The following is a 22,103-nucleotide window of genomic DNA, read 5'->3' as shown; positions in this document are numbered from 1 at the left end:
AAACAAAAGATGATTTCTGACAAAAAGCAAAAGTTGTTTTTCCTGATAAATGCAAAAGTTGTTTTCTGAAAAAAGCAAAAGTTGTTTTTCTGAAAAGCTGTTTTCTGATTAAAGCAAAAGCATGCACTATTTTTCACTAAACATAACCACTAAATGTGAGAATCTTATCAGAATTTTTGTGTCATACACATGGGTTTCTCTCATCTTGTTTCTAACGTTGAGATTCTCTTTATTGTTTTTAACTATTGAAACATTAATAGAAATAACGTATTGAGTTAATTTTAAGAGTAGAAGAAGTAGAAGGAGAGAGTAGAGAGTAGAGGAGAAAAAGAACTTCACTCCTTCTCATGTTTTCAATAGAGAAAGAGAAAAACAAAATGAACTCCTTCATGGTTTGGTTTTCATGTTTTGAGAGGAAAACAACTCAACATTAACTCATATGTTTTTAAGTGGAAAATAGTAGGAGAGAAAATGATAAAACAAGTTTTATTCTTCCATTTTTCTCTATGAGTTTTCTTTTGAGTGAAACAAGGTGGTTTTACTGAGTCGTTTTTCACTGCCAAGCTCTTAGGGCGTTCTCTTGTATGCTACAAGAAGGAATGCCAATGATAGTTGTATCCTGGAGGCAATTCGCCAATGAAGCTATAACATCTCTCTATTTAGAGGAGTAGCAGGCGATATTGTCTTTAGGACAGCGTATCACATACGTGCCTCTATCAATTTTTGCTCCGCATGCTACTCGCCATGATGCATATACCAAGTTGCTGCAAATCAAGCTAAGTATCACTTGTGGTTATTCAATTTATTTTCATTATTGTTGTCAATAACCCCAACAACAACCTCCATAAATCAGAAATTAGATAAAACGCTTGTTACATTAATTTTGCATCCAAACCTTATCATGAAAAAATATAAAAGCAGGATAGAAAGGGTTTCCTGTGGATAAATCCCTTTCATTAGCAATTTTAACCCAAAGAAAGAATTAACAAAAATGAAGACAAACGAATGGAAGACAAATGACGAACAGCTCAATGAAGAAAAAAAGACAAGTTTGAAATCCACTAAAAAAAAATCATAAACGACACTGGAAATGTATGAAGTACCTCAAATAATTTATATTCCTCATGTTTTTTTCCTTCATTAACTTCAGCATCAACTTTAAAATATAAAGACATGAAAAATTAGCGTTCATAATGTGAAAATAATATAGATAAAAAGGTGCGGTGCTGCTGGTGCAAAAAGAAAATGTAAAAATCCTAAAGAGAGTTTTTTTTCCTAAACGTCTCACGATTTTTTTCTTGGACGGAAAGAAAACCATTATTTAAAAAACATTTTTTCCCCCATTCAGCTTCATAATTATAAGTAAGCCAAACTTAACCCTTTGAAAACAAATAAATAAGCTTTGGTTGTATAAATTTGGTATCTTGCTAATGATCTTCTAATATTGCATAGAATAAGAGTATGATAAGTATGGACCATGAATTTTACACTATCAGTATATAATTTATCAAGTGCGGAGGAACTGGACTGAAATGACATACAGTAAACGGGAGATACATAATACTGCTCAACTATAAGATGATAGATCTCGCGGAAAAGGTGTAAAAATTGAAACAAAATGACAGATCTTTTAAAAGGAATATTAATAAGTGTTTAGAGTCCACCATGCAATTTTTGGATTAACTCATTGTCCTTTTCTTGGTTGCACAAACAAAATGACGAATGCACTCCAAAAAGAACCCAAGGGAAAGATTACCTCTACGTTTCTAGTTTCAGCTCTGTCTCGCAAGTCCATCAATTGCATCGAAGTTTTCATATCGAAACTCCAAAAACTCTCAACGCCCTGATCTGAATTACTTTGAATTTTCAAGCAAAGACAAACGATAAAATTAAAGTTAACGATTCTAAACAAAAGCAATAATGAAAATTATATATGAAACTACTTGAGTGAGGATTTACCACCCAAAACACAATCAAAGAAAAAAGAAAACCCTAAATGGATAAAAATATTTATACCTTAAGGTTCCGTAATCAAGGTATGTTTGCATAATCACCCGAAGCTCCACCGAAAGTACCTCTTACGCAATAACTTTGCAATCTCGATGAAAAATAGACTAATATGTTTGCAATTTCTACCCAATCTAACGGAATACAAAGAGGTGGGGGAAAGACAATAATGAGAATAGCAGATTGGTGATTTTGTGCGTTACAATAATATACATCAAAATATGTCCTAAATTAGGTATCACCGGGGCCTTACGTCCCCGACTCAACCTTCCGTATTAGTATCAGTTTACATAATTTATTTCTTTCTCATTCCATGGTATACTCATAATTTTATTACATTAGTAAATACCTGATAATATCAGTACTAATCGAATCAGTCTGCATTTAGGCACTTATTTCCAGCAAAAAAAATAATCAGTCACTTGATTTAATTTCATCAATACTCCAATAATTGTTATCATTACTGGAGCGTTTGTAATCGAGTTTCGAGGTCTGTGGTCCGTTTATAATTAACCAAGACATGTTCCGACAATTGCATTTTTTTTGTTACCTAACAGACCATTATCCCTTGCAACAGGTGCGCTTGCATTAGCGACTACCAGTGCCTCTAAGAGTATTGATCAATCTGGAGGTATGAGTCAATGAATTCAAGAAGAAGTAAGTGCCTAGAAAAAAAGTAGTACCATCTTTTTTTGACTGCTAAAACCACGACATAAATTTACACAAGTTCAAATCCGGGGAAAACTGAGTCACAATGACCTGCGAGCCACAACCGGATGATCCCAGTGAAAACAGGAAGACTATTCATGAAAAAACTTAGTTTAGTTTATAATATAATGATGATAACGATGAGAGAGCAAAAAATGAGATGTATTTTTTCTCTACCAAACATATTTCAATATATTTAGAGAATGATACAGAACAGAGTGCTCAAATTGGATCAACTCCATGAAAGATTAAATTGCTGGTAATTTACTTTGAAAGTACAATATGCAAGTCTTTTACTTAACAAAAGACATGTAATAGAGCGTAAGGTAGGATTTATCAAAGGATTATGAGGGGTTCTAAAGCATCAATTTGGTGAAAAAATAATGGTATAAGCCTGCCCAATTTGGAAACAGTATTTTTTAGCATATAAGATTCGAATACGTTGTTACTTGTTTTTATAATCATCTGATTTAGTATATGTAACCAATTTGATTGCTTACAAATTTTCCGAGCAGTTGCACGTTGATAAATTCTCTTGAACAACTGTATCAAGTTTCTAATGTTTAATGAAACTTCTAGATTTCATTCGTGTATCTACTAATAGCAATAACAATGTAACACAATGTACATGTTTGGATTACATGATCATAAGAACCCATAAAATCGTCCATTAACTAACACAAAAAAATGAGATGTTCATCCCCACTTTCAGTTGTCATATTTTTACTAAACCGGTAACTACGCACACATTCACAAAATCACCAATAACATAATCTATGTCACCACTTTCATCCACCCCCATCGATCAACGACATCATGAGAAACATGATCAACAATATGATCTGGTTCTCTCTTCCTTAATTAGATCAAAAAGATAAGATTGAATCTAGTGAAAGCAAGTACAATGTTTTAGATTCAAATAAAAATTCAACTCACGAAAGGTAAAAGTCATATAGTCCTAATTTTATTCCGCGCACTTATTTTTTCTTGAATTTATTGACTTCTGGTATATCCAAATTGATTAAAACTCTATAGGAAGTGGTAGTAGTTGATTCAAGTGCACCTGTTGCAGTTAGGTGAATAAATGCTAATGTCAGCACTTTCTGCGGTTAATTAGTAACAGACCTCTAACCTTGGAACTCGCTTAAAAACGTTCCAGTAATAATTAAATTATCGGAGTATTCGTATGTTCCTCTACAACACCCTCTCCTACTGATTTGCACCATTCAACCCAAACAACAACGTCATAAGATTAATCGTCAAATTATTAAGGATCTCAGTTCATAATTTAGAAATAATATACCTATTAGATCAAAGTTACTTACTTTGTATCTTCGATGACTATCTCTCCCTTATGAACTTCGCCAGATCCTTTTTGGCCATCAAATGCAACCATGGTAATACCTGAAAAACATTTCAATCTTTTAATAGTATTGGCAAGTAACAATGTTGTCAATTATATGTATCTTATATATGTCGCATGGAAAATACAAAGGTATCTTGGCTCTTACTTAGATGGAGTGTGGTGTCCTTCACTTTTTTCGCACTTTTGAAATTTATAAATTTAAATTTGTGGTCAGGAAATCCTGATTCACCAATGTATAGTTGTTTCACTTTGCTGAACTTGATAAACCACAAAACGTGTTTATAGTTAACAATTCGGAAACTTTCCTTTGAGGCAGAGAGATTAAACCTTTCGATGGAATATAAATTCCCTTCCGCCAGCTGAGTTTCTAATATTTCTATCAGCTGCTTTATACCTTTGCATGCCTCTGAGTTTTCCATGATTTGCAATAAACATATATTTTCCCTTTCATAACTCAAGAGATATTCATCCAAAGAGGGGATTTTTTATCTTTTCATCCATTAAGTGCAGTTCCAGCGATACACTTCCTTTGTCTTTCGATTTCCTGATTTACAAATCTTTTAAATCCTTGCCCTGACCACCTTATGACGAACTTGGTAAGCATCTAGGTAATCAAACAAATTATAATCCATGTTTCCTACTATTTTATCTGCTTAAATTATCGTAGGCAGAAATGTAATCGGTAAACCTTTAGACCACTGGTTAAAATATAATATTTATATGCATAAGAATGATTTTGCAAGAAAATGATCACAAACCTTGGTCGTTTGCTCCGAGTATTTGCTCCCGCCATGTTTACCTGTATCAGCGTTTGTTTTTCTAATATAAGCATAAATTTTGTATTAATTATTATTAAAAATCACGCAATCAAACGATTTTGTTAGACATACAAAGAAATAAATTAAGAGAAGCGTATCCGGGGAATCATGTGTTCTGTCTCGCAAAAGAGTCTTTGGTATATGTTCAGAGTACGTGGTCATTTGTCCTATGTATAGATTTCAAAGAGGCTTTGTTAAGGAAATCGGGTGTTTCCGTATAATTAGAACTGTATTAATTTCCCAATAAGGAAATCAGCGTTTTATAATAACCAAATTTGTATTAGGTTTCCTATATGTAGCCTAACTCAATTTTGTTATCTATTATTAGTCGACTCTCTAAACTAATACACCTAAGTGAACTTGAATTTGGGCGTGTTGTATTTTATTGTTCAAATTGGGCTAGTAAATATTATATAAAAAGAACTATGGCCCTGGGCAAGTAGTTGTAATTGAGACTCTAAGACACTGAGAAAGAAGAAAAGAAAACTATCTTTTAGTATTTCTTTTTCTTCCTAGATATAAGAGACCATGAGGATCAAGTAGGTAAAGAATTAAAACAATTAGTTTTGGAGGTAAAACACTATATGTAGTTCAAACTTTAAACTAATGACTATAGATTATAGAATTCTGAGAAGTACCATTGAATTATAAGACATCATAGTTTATCCACTTTTGTACCTTTCTAGAGTTTGATTCTTTAACTGGATTCTTGAAAATTTGAACGCCAAGCCTTTTATTCTCTCCAAAATCGTCGGATCGAGGATTTTCTTTGGGACAGCTTCTGCATTAGAATGACATATAATTAAATAGATTTTCTTCCTGAAGGTAAAAATTACACTTGAACAAATACATATTTATCGAGACAGAGATTTACTGAGATCTATCTTAGTCCCGCAAAATTTCTACTATTTGCAGCCACACTAAATCTACAAAGTATTCCATACCCCTTATAGAATTGTAATACCAAGAAAATTTCTATCTTGGAAGAGCTGATTTTCCTCTCAAAGACAGAAAATAGGAACTGAAAAAGCACAATGGAATAACAATACACAAAATTCCGAATATATATCTGCAACCCAATATCATGTAGTTGATTATTGATGGTGGTTTCCTCATAGTATTCGTGGTGAGTTCAGCAATTTTTTCTGCCAAGTACCATAACACGACATAGCTTCAACATAATAAACTTTCTTGATGCCACCGGATTCTCAAGTAATGACTGAAATCATAAAATACGGCAGTTCTTGAAGGCAGGAGAATGGCTTGTAAACCTTTACTATAAATACTCCCACATGTAAACAGAAGCAATATGTTAATCCAATGAAATAAATATAACAACCAAACACTGCCATTGACAGAGAAAAATCAACACACAATCAAATAATCCATGTGATGGGAATTATAAACAAAACCTCCACTTGATTCCTTTGCCGCTCACTTAGAGAGCCCAGTCTTGATTCTACTTTTACTTGCTCAATTTCTTGCATTTCCCTGTAAAATGGTTAATCTAGATGCTTACTCGAAAGCTACATTATAATTGCATTGCAGGAAACATGGGTTTAGAATCCAAGCAAACTTTTCCTTCGTGTGGTATGTCTCTAAAAACTTAAGTTGCTCCTTCCATATATTTGTGTTCAGGTCAAGTACTCCAATATAAACTATTATAACAAAGATTGAATCTGTAAGTTTTGGATGCACACTCCAGTTATCAGGGTTTCACTTATTGAATTACCTACACTGCACCCATGAGTAGTATCATTGCTTTGAAAGACTTCACAGAGAATTTGTTCTATTCAGATGCTTCTCATGTACCGAGATGATATATGACACCCCTCATGATCCCATAAATGTGTTGCGCTACGTAATGAAGAGTTAATATTGACAAAAGAAGCATATGAGGTCCTATCCTACTCAAATAACAATGCCATCTGCGGGAGTCGAACCCACAACTACATGGTTGAGAACCATTTGCTCTTCCATTTGAGCTAAGACGGCAAGTAAAGTGATTACATGAATTGTGATTAACATACTATCCAAGAGTAATTTAGAGTAAGGTTTCAAAAAGGATCAGCGGGATTCTAAAGAAAGAAACCCACGACAACATTATATTAATGAAGCTGCAATTACGTCGTCATATATTTCCTCTGTTTGATAGACTCCTACTTTACCAAATCCCAGTTCAGAAGGAATCCAAGTTCAATGTTTTCATGGACACTTACAGATCACAGTGGTTTTTTTTTCTGAAGCATAACATATTGTAAGTAATTGATAATCCAAAGAGATCCGTCATAGAAAGAAACTTTACTAATGGTTGAAGCCGACTTTTTGTTTTAGTAAACTGTAAGTTCTTATTTGTTTTTTCCTCTAATAAAAATACTTAAATTTTTGTAGATATCGTATTATTAAGCCATGGCCATGACCAAGATCCAAATTAGACAACAGAGACCTAAACATGGGATACAAAACAATAAAATAAAAAACACTACCAACAGAAGAGAGACTTGAAAGAAAATAGTTATAGAACATGAATTGAAGAAAACAAAATTCTACAATCATGTTCAAATGGGAAAAATATCTCATTATCCACACCCATAGAGACACGACATGAATATTCACCTGGTATGGGTAACATATGATTCCCCTTTGGCTTTGCACTACATGTATAAGTTTCCTATTTGAAGGTATAGAAGAATACCTGGATAGCTTTTGATTGGGCCAAGCCCATCAAAGGCCTACTACATGTACGTCTGACAGGGTCTGCATCCTTGAAAATGTTGTATCTATTGGATCCAAATTAAACTAAGTATTAGACTATCGTAACTACATGAATTGAAAAATTATTGAATACTATTTAGCATGCATACATCAATAGAAATTTAGACCCCTAATTTAGCAGAACTTATGATGTAGCACATATTATATATCATTTGCAGATTCCAATATAAACTGAACACGATTTAAGATGGTAGGTCACAGGCTTATGGATGTTTCACATCCAACCAAGCAAAGTATTTTAGCACAAAAGAAGATAATACCTGTCCTAATATTGCAGTGAAACCCCCAACAACAATAATTATCAAGTTTTCACTGGTTCCAATAGATTTGGATCGCTCTTTCTAAGATATAACTTCTTAAAGTAGTTGTATCCATAGCAATACACAACAGTGAAATATTGAAAATTGTGGGTCCCAAGCCCTTGGAACTATGGAATAACTTTTACTAAATGCTTCACATATGACATCAAAGAGGTTCCTACAAAGGTCATCCACCACAAGTATAAACAGTCTACGAAGAGTGCTGCAAGTTGTTCTCCTGTAAACTAATTCACAAAACAATGGTACTCGTGGACGTCAGGATTTAAGAATACACAAATAAAAAATTTATTTAGAAGCTTGAATATGAGACTATGTAACCTGTTGAACAATGTCATAAGAAATATACAGTTATAATAACGGCACCTCGTCGTGCCATTATCTAATTCGGAATTTTGATCTCGAGTTCCAGCTGCTAAAGCATAATTGTCATTCTCAATTGCTTTTGCAGTTGAGGATTTAAGAATACACTAAAAAAAATATTTAGAAGCTTGAATGTGAGACTACATAACCTGTTGATCAATGTCATAAGACATAAACAGTTCTAATGACGTCACCTCGTCGTGCCATTATATAATTTGGAAATTTGATCTCAAATTCCAGCTGCTAAAGCATAGTTCTCATTCTCAATTGCTTTTGCAGGTTTCAACTAAAAAGATGCAACAGTGAACTATGCAATAGTGAACTTAGAGATTCATGTTTCCTATTATGACCAAGTTAACCTTAGAGATTCTATTCTAGAACAGTTCATAAGTTGAACAAATTAAACAATACCCCCTCCCTACCTGAATTGCATGTACAAACTCAGAAACCCCTTCCAATTTTTTATTTTCTATTAGTCTCAGCATCCCTAATATCCGCAACAAAAACATCATCAGCTCCTACATCAAATCGAATAAATTGAAAGAAGAATACACATGAATACCTTTATACCAAGAGATTGACTTATTACCAACACACGCGTTTCAACATTAGAATCCACGTACTTGAGATAGTTCCCTGTGATTCAACATCAATTCCTGTGATGAATAGATAAGAATTTTTCCATATTAGAAATCTCTAATTCCGGTGACCTTGTACAATAGATACAATCAAAATAGTGTACATCCAACTATCAAAAATAGATTTGAACTTTTGTATTAATTTGTTATGCAATGTTTAAATTCATTTGATGGTCATTCTTGCAATGGTTCCGATATTGACTACTCAGTTTATGCAAAGAGGCTTGGGGCCAGACAGGTGTTGATTCTGAAGTTCTTAGATTAATTTTGAAGTGGATAATGAAAAATTACACACATACCTTTGCACAACAACGTTCCTGAAGATAGTGTACTTCACATGCATTCTGTTCGTTTTGACTTCAATCAAAGAGCGGAGCGACAATCATTATTCCTAATAAGAGGATCAAACTATTATCTGGATCGCCTCTATCAACGGAAAAGTGAAGTTATAAAAGAAATAAAGCTTGCACCATCGATAGATCCTCTGGGAACCACCAGTGAACAACCTGAGTAATGAATGCTTTTAATCTTTTCTTTTTCAACAGTTCTAATAGGTCTACATGTGCATGCTTCTGAAAACGGGGATTTCACACCACTCAGCATTAGTTGCTTTTACAAAAAGCATCGATGGAGGGTCTAAAATTAGCGCTTTAAAAATACACATGCATCCAAAAATGAGGCCTTATAAACTACTATAACAACAACAGAACTTTCTAAATCTTCAAAGAAACGGTATCCACTACTAATTAATACCGAGAAACATACCCCCGTTCAACTGCGTAGAGAACCTGGCGACAACAACATATGTCGTTTTTCATATTTTTGAAGTCCATTAGCCGAGATAATCAATAACAATACAATATAGATGGAATGGCTTGCACATTTATAAAGCACCTGTAAATTACACACATCAACATTAGTTGTGTCCCATGGCTTGCCCATCCAATTGAAACACTATCATCCAATTTTCATTATATTTAGTTAACTACATATATCAATGCAACACCTAATTCACTCATCCAGTAAATAATACCCAGTGTCAAATACGGTAAGATCGAGAAAAAGTTGTTACCTTACTACTGCAAGCATTCCAAAAATAAACACAAATATCCAATTCAAAAACCTCACCAAGGGACCTGATCTCGGTGCTCTGATGATGCTCAAATACTGATGCCAAATGTGTTCTTATGTCTAATTGCTCAAGAGACAAAGTAAATATCCTCTCTGGACAATCAAGTATATATGAAATAATACAGAAGAAAAAGGAATTTACTCTAAACTAAAATCACAAATTGTTTACAAAGATTTTGAACATGATAGGTAAAGGTAACCACAATTTCGCAGGTTCGGGCTTATGTTTCCATATTGTAGCTAAGAGAACATCATCAGTCAACCAAAACCCTAATCACATAAAAATAAACAAAAAGCCGAATCAAAACTTAGCAAAGAAAAAATAAAAAAACTGAGACACACAAATCACTTCAGAAAAGTTTCAATTGAAATTGAGTGAGAAACTGGAATATTTTCCATCGGTGAATATGAAGAAGAATATAAGGTTGCCATTAATCAATCAAATTCCAAACAATGAATAAAAAAAGCCCCAACAAATTTCAATACCTAATCGGCTTGCTGCATCAATCCGATTACAACAACCCTAAAAAGCTTTGCATATTTCTGATTCGACCTTTACCCGGCACAAAACCTGAAAAAAATCAACAAACTGCAAACCAAAAACACAGGCAAATAAAAATTTAAGGTTTTCAGGTGAGGGGAAAAGTATTTGTAGATGCAGAGAGAAAGAGCAGAGAAATCCAGTTAGAAAATCCTTTTGTTTTCGAGAAGAATCTTATTTTAGAGCTCGAGCATCACCTCACCATATCTCTATTGACCCATTTGGAAAGGAATATCAAGGACTACCTCATTTCATTGCAAAAATGGACGAAGGAAAATGCAAACTGTCCTGTAATGCAATACGAAGCTGAACCACTGGTTATGCTTCCTAAAGGAGCAAAGCCAACTGCAAGATGTCTCAACCACTCTCATTCTAAACATCTGCCGATTCTACCTATAAACATGCCATTTTCATTGTTGTCATCATCATCTACCTGTCACTATCTTCTTCTCTCTTACTTTCAACAGAATCTGTGAAATGGAAGGATTGTAAAGACCTTCTTCCTGGCTAAAACTCAATGTTTTCCAAGTTATTTTGCTGTTTTTTGTTCCACAATACATGGAAAGCTTAATAGTATGTACTGATTTGTTCCACAATACATGGAAAGCTTAATAGTATGTACTGATTTTGAAACTTTAGTTTGAACATATGTATCTCGAACCAAGAAGTATGTACAAAAGCAACATATGACGTTAGGTGGTAATCCCACTATTAGATTACATTATTCACGTAACACAGTAGTGAAACAAAAATTTACATTAATAATAGTAATTGAAATTTCTGATCAAAACAAAAAAAAAGTAACTGAAATGCTATAGATGTGAGACGTAATTAGAGGAAAACTACATGATTTGAGGTATTTAATTTTCACTGACGTCTAATATGAAATGGAAGTTTTTTTTTAAGCAATGGAAGTTATGTTACACTTTCAGACACACCATGTAAGCTACTCATCAGGTGTGACATCTTCAATTGAATTCCCAATCTTTTCGAGATTTAGAATAAAGAAACCTAAAAACAGAAATTTGATTTATAAATTATTTATATGTCCCTACTTTTGAACCTCAATAAATATATCCTTATACAACAATAAATATGTCTCTACTTTTTAATAACCTTATCCATTTAAAATTAGATTACTTTAATACCCTCACTCATATAATATTTTTCTTTATTTTAAAAGCAACAAATGTCATCCTCTACCACTTCACCACCACCACTAACACCACCACCACCAACATTCAACTACCATTCCACCACCACCGCTCAACAACCACCACCACCACTAATATTCCACCGCCACTGCTTCACCACCACCATTACACCACCACCAGTCCTCCACCACCACTAGTTCGTCGTCCTCACCACCACTAGTCCGCCGCCGCCGCCACCATCACCACTGGTTCAGATATTTTTGTATCAACAACAGTAGTTGATCCAAAAAAAAAATAGAACCAACAGTAGAAGTTGATCCAGTTTAGGGGATCAACAACGGTAGTTGATCCAAAAAACAAAGGATCAACAATAGAAGTTGATCCAAATTTAGTGGATCAACAATGGTAGTTGATCCACTAAATTGGATCAACAATGAAAGTTGATTCATGTAAATGGAGTGAACTTGGCGTGAGTCGAACATGCATCATCTGACATGGAGTCAGTCATGCTACTATTGCACCACTAGTTCAAACATTGGAAGAAGTTTACATGATTTAAACTACAAGCGTGATTATACTTATCCAAGGAAATATTGTCAACAATAGGAGTTGGAAGGATCAACAACAGTAGTTTATCCCATAAAAAATTGGGTCAACAACAGGAGTTGATCCCATAGATGGATCAACAACCGTATGATCCCATAAAAATTGGATCAACAACAACAATTGATCCCATAAAAACATATAAACCACAAAAATTGGTCATCACATGTAGCCTCATAAACAACAACTTCAAGACCTACACCAACGTATGAAACTCCTGCACTAATGTACATGCCACCACCTTCCCTAACACATGAAACTCCTACACCAGAATAGATGCCACCACCACCACCATATGCCTACACAACTCAACCACCAACAATTATGTATCCTACACCTCCTTGCTACTTCAACTGACCACCAACACCACCATAAGTCTACTAATCACTTAATCTATAGTCTCTATAACCAACAAGCAATCATTAAAAAATCCAAAAAATTATGTCGGTAATTGATTCAAGTAGATGATATAGCCATGTTGTAAATTGAAACCTAATCCTACAAAATCCACGACTAAAAGTAAGTTAGAGGTAAGATTCATCATCAACTACAGTAACCCCAACCAATCTCATAACAAAAACTGAAATAGATCCAAATACATACCTCTTCCACCACCGCTGCCTCCAGAACCATCACCATCGTCATTATCTCTTGAGCTTCAGTAGTTCGAAGAATTTCAACCCTGAAATTACTAGAAATCAAAACCTATGATCAGATCTCGATCTAAATCTAATAATTTAATCTTTAGAAGAAGGTCCTCTCTGGTGCTGATAGTTATGGTTCGAATCCGAATCAAGTTGGCGACGACGAAGGTGGTAGAAGTTGGAGAGGCGATGATGGTGGTGGGATGGCCGGAGAAAATTGTTATGAACGAAGAGATACTTGTTGTGGACGAACAGATAAAAGATACGTTATCTCGACTGACATAGGGGGTATTTATGGGAATATCATCAAATGGATTTTCATCCGGATCATATAGGGATATAAATATTAGTTGGTAAGGATATTTGTGAAACCTCTAAAAAGTAAGGACAGTTATTTAATTTCCACTAAAAATTTACCAAAATTTTAACCTTTCATCGATTGGACCATAATATATTTTTTCTGCAACAAACGTAGATACTTTGGATTAAGATGTAGCTTAAACCTAGAAACAAAAATCTGATGGAACACCCATTGTAGAAGCAAAAATTTGCGTGAAAAGAGAAAACGGAATAGCAGAGGCAGCCAGAAAAACCATTCAAACAAAAAGGTAGACAGAAAAAAATAACTTTTAGGAATTATGCGGATGGTTTACCTTTCAATCACTCTTGTAACATCTTTTTGATTAATTCTTTTTCGTCTGCATCGTTTTTCTCAGCCTTAATTAACATAACAAAAAATATAACAATAAGCCGAAAGATACTAAACGGAAGCTATTGATAAGTTCAATCCCATAAATTAATCTAGATTGGAAAAAAACTGACCTGAATTGGAAAAAGGCTTCTCCTTTGGAGATGGTTTCAGCAGAAATGTGCATTCGTAGCTAGATCTCTTATTACACCACAGTAATCAGCATCCAAAAGTTTGAAGAGACTTCTATTTGAACAATTTATGGTTGAGAGGAGTAAAAGACCTTAGAATTTGCTAAACCCAGAAACCCCAAAACCCTATTTTGCAACAATCTTACGAAACTTATTAGAACCATACAAAGGAGTAACTCAATAATTCGAGATGAAAACGAATCAAAACCCTAGATACATATAAGAAATTGATAATTAGGGTTTGCTGCAATGAATTTCGAGAAACTTACCTCTTCGAAGTACTACACTATCTACCTCTTGAAGTTCTGCAAACCATACAAAAGAATCTTGTCCACCGATTGACTCTTTGATCAAGGAGTCAATTACCACATCTTTGATCAAGGAGTCAATTGCATTCCACTATTCAAGGAATTGTATATAGTGGTTTAGTCTTAATATGCTGATATTCTCAACTGTTTCATCTTTATGCCACGGTAATATATCTTCGGTACTATTCTTTCCCTCTCATTTCTTTTCTGATTTACCCTATACTTACTAATCGATTTGCTAACTATATGAGAGGGTTTCGTTCGTATATTTAATTGATTAAAATGGCCAGTGAAAGCAATTACATGAGGTTTTTCATCATTATTCATTTGCAAACTATCCGTGTCATTATCACCATCTAGAGAGGTTTCATCATGAAGTACATATAATATACCAAACCGAAAGAAATTTCTTATTCACATCAGTTCTACACAATAACATCATCATCTATCTATAAGTATATAGCAATTAATAAACTATTTTTTCATGTGTTAATATCACGCTACCTCAAATTTATTCGGTTTGATTCCAGTGATACACGCACAATTGTGGACATATGAGAAGGTTCTCCACGCTCAGTTACAATGGGATGAACTGCAAGAGGAGTATACAAATACATGAGCAGAATTAACAATGAATTGAACCTGCAAAGTCAAACATAATGTTATTTTACCATTATGACTAATTGTAATATTTTTGTTTATCAATATTTTCATGTATGTAGAGATATCCTTCCAATGGGACGTGTGCCCTGCCAAGGAAGTTACTAAATATAGTGCCAAAAAAGCTTATCATGATCGACATTGTCTATGCATTGCCCTCCTGTTTTTCCCCCTTAAGAATTCCCACCATTTTCTGGTTCAAAATAAATTATGTAAGGAAAGATGCATATCATTGCATAATTTAAATTTGAAAGACTTCAATAATTCTTACCATGATTGCCATTGTCTATGCTTCGCCCAAATATATAGCATAAAAAGAATAATAAAAACCCGTTATACATTAGGAATCCTGAGTCTATCTTAACCATATTTTAGTAACACTATTTAACTCTATATCATTACTTTCCTTGAATTTACAGCTTTCTTCTAGCAACTTTCAAATATGAAGCCAATTATGTTGAAATGGGCTCGGTGTTAGGAAATGACAAACCATTACCTATATTCCATTTGACGAATCCTACCTGCCGAGTTGGAGTACTATGATACCATCAACTTAATTTGGAGCCGTCCTCGGCTCCGGAATATGTTCAATCCTAAACTCTGCCATTTTTTCTCACTCATGAGACCCTTTCCCGATACAATCCTTCAAGAATACTCTTTCACCCTCGACGGGTAACCCGTGGTAGACTCTAATACCATTTGTAAGGACCCGATCCTCCGCCAATACTGTCGCCACTTAATCACTGCAGTTGTCCAACATTGTGGGATTTTGAACTGACACTGATGTGGTCATTAATCAATAGTTTTCTAGAAGGTAGCCCATCCTAGATTACTCTCTCTTGAAAACACATAAATGCAATGCTTTTTACCAACTCTGGATCCAACTATGTTGAAAAGACCACAATTTTACGAAAGGACAAGTCATTACTTATATTCCATTCAGTGAACTCTTCCTGCTGAATTGAAAAAACTAGAACTACATCGTATGAGAGTAAATGGTTTCCATCAGAAATGATAAAATATAATAGCTTAAGTGAATGAATTAGCTTTTCATTATGTCATTGAAATAGTAAGAACATACTATGATATGTATTGTTGAGTCAATTCTGAGTTTTACTCTTTTTAGACTATTCTTAAAGGGGAAAAAATCAACAAGGATCTGAACTATTCTTGAGACGAATGAGTTCGGGTTTTTTAATTTTGTGACAGCTTACATAGTTTAATTTTTTGGTTACGCTCGGTTGTTGGAGTATGTGGCGCGATAAACCGCATGTGTATAGCTAGGGATAGTCCCTCATGGAATAAAGAGGAATACATGTGGTGGTTAATAAGATTGGGCATCTACATACATAGCACCGAGAACTTTTAGTTAAAAATCCCACACCTCTTATAATATGGTCAAGTGGAGTTCGAGGTTATGGTCGGACCCTGAGTAGTGTCTGATGGTCCGTGAAAATCCTAACAATTGGTATCATAGCCTATGGTTGGGGCGAGAAGTGGTTATGTATGTCAACCGATTTAGGGAGCAAGTGGAGTCAGACCCAAGATGGAGCAGGCAATACCCAAAGTTGAACTGGCCCTCAAGGTGGAGTTAGTGTCTCACCCATTAACTCAGGTGGAGCAGGGTTCTAGATCGGCAAGGAAATGCTCAAGGTTGAACTGACGCTCAAGGTGGAGTTAGTGTCTCACTCATTAACTCTCAAGTGGATCAGGGTTCTAGGTGGCAAGGAAATTCTCAAGGTGGAGTTAGTGCTTACCTTCTCATTAAATCAATGTGGAGTAGGATTCCAAGGCGCATAGTGATAATAATCATGATCGATGGGTACCATATACAAATAGTAATCATATGGTGTGAAGTCTGATTGGACTGGGGAAGTAGTTTAATCTCGCCAAAGTGGAGATTGTTTGCGTATGTGGCGCGATATACCACATATGTATAGCTAAGGATAGTCCCACATGGAAGAAAGAGGAGTACATGTGGAGCTTAATAAGCTTGAGCATCTCCTTACTTAGCATCGAGGCCTTTTAGATTAAAACCGCACACCTCTTATCCCTAGGTGGTCAAGTAGGGACAACATCGGTGCTATGTGGTCGAGTCCATAGTAGGTTCCTATGATCCACGAAGATCCTAACACCCTTCACTGAAATAACGAAGATGTATAAAGGTAATATCATTTCAAATGATCGATAACATTCCCCTTCACTGAAATAACGAAGATGCAGAAAGGTAATACCATTTCAAATGATCGATAAGATATCTTTGTAAACTAAAAAGCATATCAAATAATGTGTTTTTTGGGGGGAAATATGTAAAAACTAATTCCGATATTATTGCGTGGCTGGCTTGAGGATACAACTCGAGAAAGGAGAGGGATAGTGTGGGAGAATGTCAAGGCAGAAAATGCTAGAAAGGATTTGCGAAATAAAAAACATAAATATCTATCGGGTTTTTCTTTACTTTTGTAATGATAAGAAGGATAAACTTGATATTAATGAATATTATATTTAATATTCATATGTCGTAAAATGCATAACTAAATAAAAATTATGCTCGTGTCGTTACGGCACGAGTTAATCCCTAGTTCATAACAAGAGAGAAAGGTACTCACCATCCCAAGTATTATTACTGTGCAAATGTTCATACTCATTCTGCGTACAATTTATCAACTTACTAAGATCCTTCCGATCCTCTTAAAAGTTTTTTGCTCAACATAGTAGTCCAACATAGTAATTGACGCTTAACATAGGGGTAAGCACAAAATGAAAGTCGAAAGACTTTTTTATATGAATACCACACTTGGATCTAGTATGCATAGGCGTAGACTGTGGCAACAAATAACTAGAAACAATTAGAATATAAATATCGAAAGACAAAATTCACCACGTCTGAAGCAAAATAAAAATAAAAAAAAGCCTTCCAGAGTGAAGTAAAAAAGAATCCACATGAACAAAATGTTGAGTTGGAGTAACATAAGGAAATACACATACATTGAGAACGACATTTGTAATAGTATAAACCTTACAAAAAGAAGGATCACATCGTTATCTAACTATATGAAAGATTGATTTGTCCTATGATTTTTCTAATTGATTATTAATGGTGGCTGTTAGGTTGATATTTTTGCATCAGTGGTTGTTTAGTATTTGGAAATTAATATATAGAGAATGAAAAAGGTTCATTGGTTTGTATTTGAAGATCAGTGAGGTCCATATTTAATTGAGGTAGTTTTCCATGCATGTTCTTTCGCCAGAGAAGATGGTGATTCGAGGCGGCGACATTCGTGTTGGTAAACTCAGCCTCATATCTGTTTGGAAGAAAATTTCAGTTTTTCTTGGCTTCTAAGCTTTACCTCGAAAAGTGCTCATGTAGTATACTACATATTCTAGTTAGACACTTTGACTGAACTTTAGAAACTCTAAAAAATTCTTTACTTTCCTTAACCAAGTCATGTACTAGACCCTTCTAACAGCCGACTCATTTCCACTTATTCACATTAGTTCACACTAATTCCATTATAAGATTTTACTAAACAGTAAAAGTAATTCTAGATTACAAATTACCCTTTCCAACAGTTCTCCAGTAATGAAATTTTATTATTGTGACTTTATGAATAGACTGTTTCGTTGCGGTCGTGGTTTTCCTAACGGTGACGAAGTTGGTACGTATTCTCGATTCTCTTTTGAATGGTAATGTTATGATTTTAAGGGTTTCTTTTCTTTTTTTTAATTTCATTTTGCGTCTGATTTTCATTGTGTTTGCGTCAAACCACCATCTTACGCGGTTTTCCCTTGGAGTTTTTAGAGTTTTCCTTGCGTCTGATATTTTTAGAGTTTTGGAATTGACAGATTTGCAGTGAAGTTTGGGACAGAGAACCTGATTATTCGACCCTTTGGATCTGCTGAATGGTAAGCATTTCAGGATTTTACGACCTTAATGCTTGATTTTGTTTTGCTCACTCCTTAGAACTTGGCATTTTGTTTTTCTATAATTTAGTTTATGCTTACATGAATAGCTTCTCCCCTCTAAAATGGATGCATTTTTTAAGTTTTTGTGGCTAGCCTGTTGGCGTTGGTTTTATGATTTTTTGGATCATATGCTTTTATTTCGTAGGTATGGTCAGGTTTATTATGCATTTACTTTGTTAAAAATTTAAAGAAAATAAATCACTATGATTCATTTGTAATTTTTCATTGGAGAAATCTTCAGAGTAAATGAGGTATAAGGTTTTATTCGTATTGTTCTTCCTTGCCCAGAGTGGTATTGAACAAGATTATTAGTTCGTTTGAGACTTAGAGTGCTATCAGTTATCTATGACATTCCTATGCCACCCGAGAATTTTATTTCTTTGAAGTCATTTTGAGTTCACAAAGCTTATTTCATTAACGGGGTTTCAAACGAATTCTAGGCTTTGGTTGATTAATGTATGGTTTTATTCTTATGGAAGATGCATATGTCGGCTTCTTTGTTGAAATTACACTATAGAGTTTGGATAGTTTAGTGATACTATATATGGAATACTAGATGTATTACGCAGCTAAACCATAAGTTGGTCGCAGAGATTGTGTTTCAGACGTCTTAAAGCACCAGAATTGGCGAATGGTTGATGTCCTTGAATTTTGAGTATCCGTTAATGTGATGGATTTTTTGTTTTTTGTTTTTCAAGAATCTTGCACAAGACATAGGCTCACTGTATAAATTTTGGTTATCTTGGACACCCACAATCCAGTGTTGATAATGTTAATAAGAAAGAAAACCGGAAAAACTACAAGTCTCAATGTAGTCCATTTTTTTCTTTCAATGGTCTATGCAGTCGCGACCAACAGTTTCCAACATCTAAAAATAACTACCCGTCCAGGTACAAGTTGCAACAGCCATTTATAACTTATTTACTGGCCAATCGCAGGTTCTTCAGTTTTATTGTTAAGTTCTACAATATAGATTCGACATCACGAGAATTATTTTCGACTCCATATAGATTTAACAAGTAAGCTTTTGAATGTGTTCATTTATCATACACGAAGTGCATTGTTTAATTCAAACTCAACGCCTCAGGGCATTATTGATTTTGGATTATAGAGTCTTGCTAAATGTATCCACAAATATTTTTATTTAATTAGTTTTTCTTGCAGTGTGTGCTTGGAATTTAGGGCTTAGTTTTAATTTGCTTATTGAAATCTTTTCTTTTCTTGGTTGTGAATTGTACCTGTTCAAATATTTATTTAACATCTCTCAAAATATTACTTTCCCCATCACTCACATGCATATTGTTTTGATCTGACCTTTGGGAGTAATGAGATTCATAAAGTGTAGTTAATTGAATTGTGTATACTGGTGATGCTATCTAGGTTTTGGTTTGTGTATTTTTTTGAATTTGTAGTCATCATGGGAAGATCAAGAGGCCATGTAAGAATATAGCTGGTCAATTTGTTTCTGAGGTGAGGTTTTTAACAATTCGTGGGGATTTATTTGAGAGTTTCTCAAATTGTGGTTACTTAAGATTGGTTTATGGCAAACATTTTGTCTACAATACTACTAAATTCTTTTCTATTTTGAATTTGAATTGGATTTTACCTCACTCATTGTCACTGATATCGATATTCTATGTTGCCATTCTTTAAGGGCATACTTTGCATTTTGTTGTGAAAATGCTTGAAGATGAAATGTGGACAGGAGCATGTCGTTTGAGTTTACAAAGATAAGTTGTCAGTTTAGACAACTTGAAGTCTCTCTTCTTTGTAGGCACATGTACTTCTTCTATTGTTGCTTAACTCAACTCAACCATAAAAGCCATTTGAATGTCACGAGGCAGTACATAAAAGCCTTATGTTGACTTTGTGTTAGATTGAAGTCTTACTCCTCTTTGTTCTTTGTATTTGGAAATTGGGAATCCTAATATTTACATGATTTATGTGTTGAAATCACTGTATTTGTTCATGTAATGTAGCGCCTCTCTCTGAGTTCCGGGCCTTAGAAGTGGGCACCGGAAGCTCTTAGTAGTTTATTCGATGCCCGTATAACAGAATTGAAAATTACTGCTTATCCAAAATTAGATGAGCTGACATCCAAGGTAACAAGGAGTTTAGTTCTAAATGTTCCCTTCTAGATATTTAAAAAGATACTAGAATCTTATTCATTTGTATGTTTGTTCAAAACTAACTATCTCACCTAAAGAACGTACTGTTATTTCAGAATGCCGGTTCCAAATGAGACAGTCTAAAATCGTTTCTATTTATTATCTATCCTAACAAAAGCTGAGAAATTTTGATCCTCAAGAAGATTATCAAAAAAGAAAGACCATATTTTATTAGTTCTACTAGCCCTTATCCCGTGCCGTTACGGTACGGGGTGAGTTGAGTCATATTCAGGACACAAATTATACGATATATTAAAAATGAACCAACATTACGGCACGGGTTAAGGGCTAGTAGAACTAATAAAATATGGCCTTTCTTTTTTGATAATCTTCCTGAGGATCAAAATTTCTCAGCTTTTGTGAGGATAAATAACGGAATGAAACCCCAGCTACCAAATGTAAATGTTTTCTCTTCTTAATAAAAGTTTTTTCCATTAAAAATAGGATATTTATACTTTATTATACCCAATTTTGTAACCAAAGTAGCGTTTTGGATCCAAAAATATTCAGTATTAGAGTTTGGTACCCAGAAATGTAGTTGACTGTCTAGACTGTTAGAAAATTTTGTACAGTAAGGGAATGACCATATTAAACCTATGATTCAACTTATTTACTAACTCTACCATTCAGGGGTGATAGAACTTGTACTATTTTTTTCTTGTTCTATTTCTAGAACTTGTGATATTTTTCTGTTGTTTTATTTCTTGAACACCTTGTATGCGTCTTCTGTTGGTGGTGGGGATACCTATTGGTTATATGTTTAGCTCCTTTTAATACTCGTTCTACCCTGTAAATATGAAAACTAAACAAGCCATTTTGCCTTAACACACATAAAAGATAAAAACGTCTCTTAATCCCCACCATAATTAACAACTAAGACTAAGGTATATCAATTTACAAAGAAAATAAAGACGATAAAGTATTAGCAATAGAAACCAAATCTTAATAAACTAGCGAAGTAATTCTTCCAATGGGTGAGGGAGTTGATCCAAAAGCTTTATCATGGGTATGATGATATCTCACACTCGGTAACCTTACAATTGGTAGAATTGTAATC

The 22,103-nt window shown here is 34.3% G+C and overlaps 1 long non-coding RNA gene and 1 other non-coding gene across 3 annotated transcripts; both read right to left on the bottom strand.

Moving 5' to 3' along the window:
• Positions 1–6,821: 6,821 nt before the first annotated feature.
• Positions 6,822–6,894, bottom strand: TRNAE-CUC. Its single transcript has one exon. It is a non-coding gene; the product is annotated as a tRNA-Glu (tRNA).
• Positions 6,895–8,170: 1,276 nt separating this feature from the next.
• Positions 8,171–9,427, bottom strand: LOC113317455. Of its 2 annotated transcripts, XR_003343545.1 has the most exons (4): positions 9,292–9,427; positions 8,978–9,010; positions 8,777–8,872; positions 8,171–8,218 (listed from the first exon to the last, which is right to left on the bottom strand). It is a non-coding gene; the product is annotated as an uncharacterized LOC113317455 (long non-coding RNA). The 2 variants fall into 2 exon arrangements; XR_003343544.1 differs by lacking the exon at positions 8,171–8,218 and having other exon boundaries at positions 8,690–8,872.
• Positions 9,428–22,103: the final 12,676 nt, after the last annotated feature.

Source organism: Papaver somniferum, chromosome 10 (assembly GCF_003573695.1).
Source record: "Papaver somniferum cultivar HN1 chromosome 10, ASM357369v1, whole genome shotgun sequence".
Classification (NCBI taxonomy): domain Eukaryota; kingdom Viridiplantae; phylum Streptophyta; class Magnoliopsida; order Ranunculales; family Papaveraceae; genus Papaver; species Papaver somniferum.
Note: the sequence above shows the minus strand (reverse complement) of the source record. Positions and strands in the feature narration are given on the sequence as shown.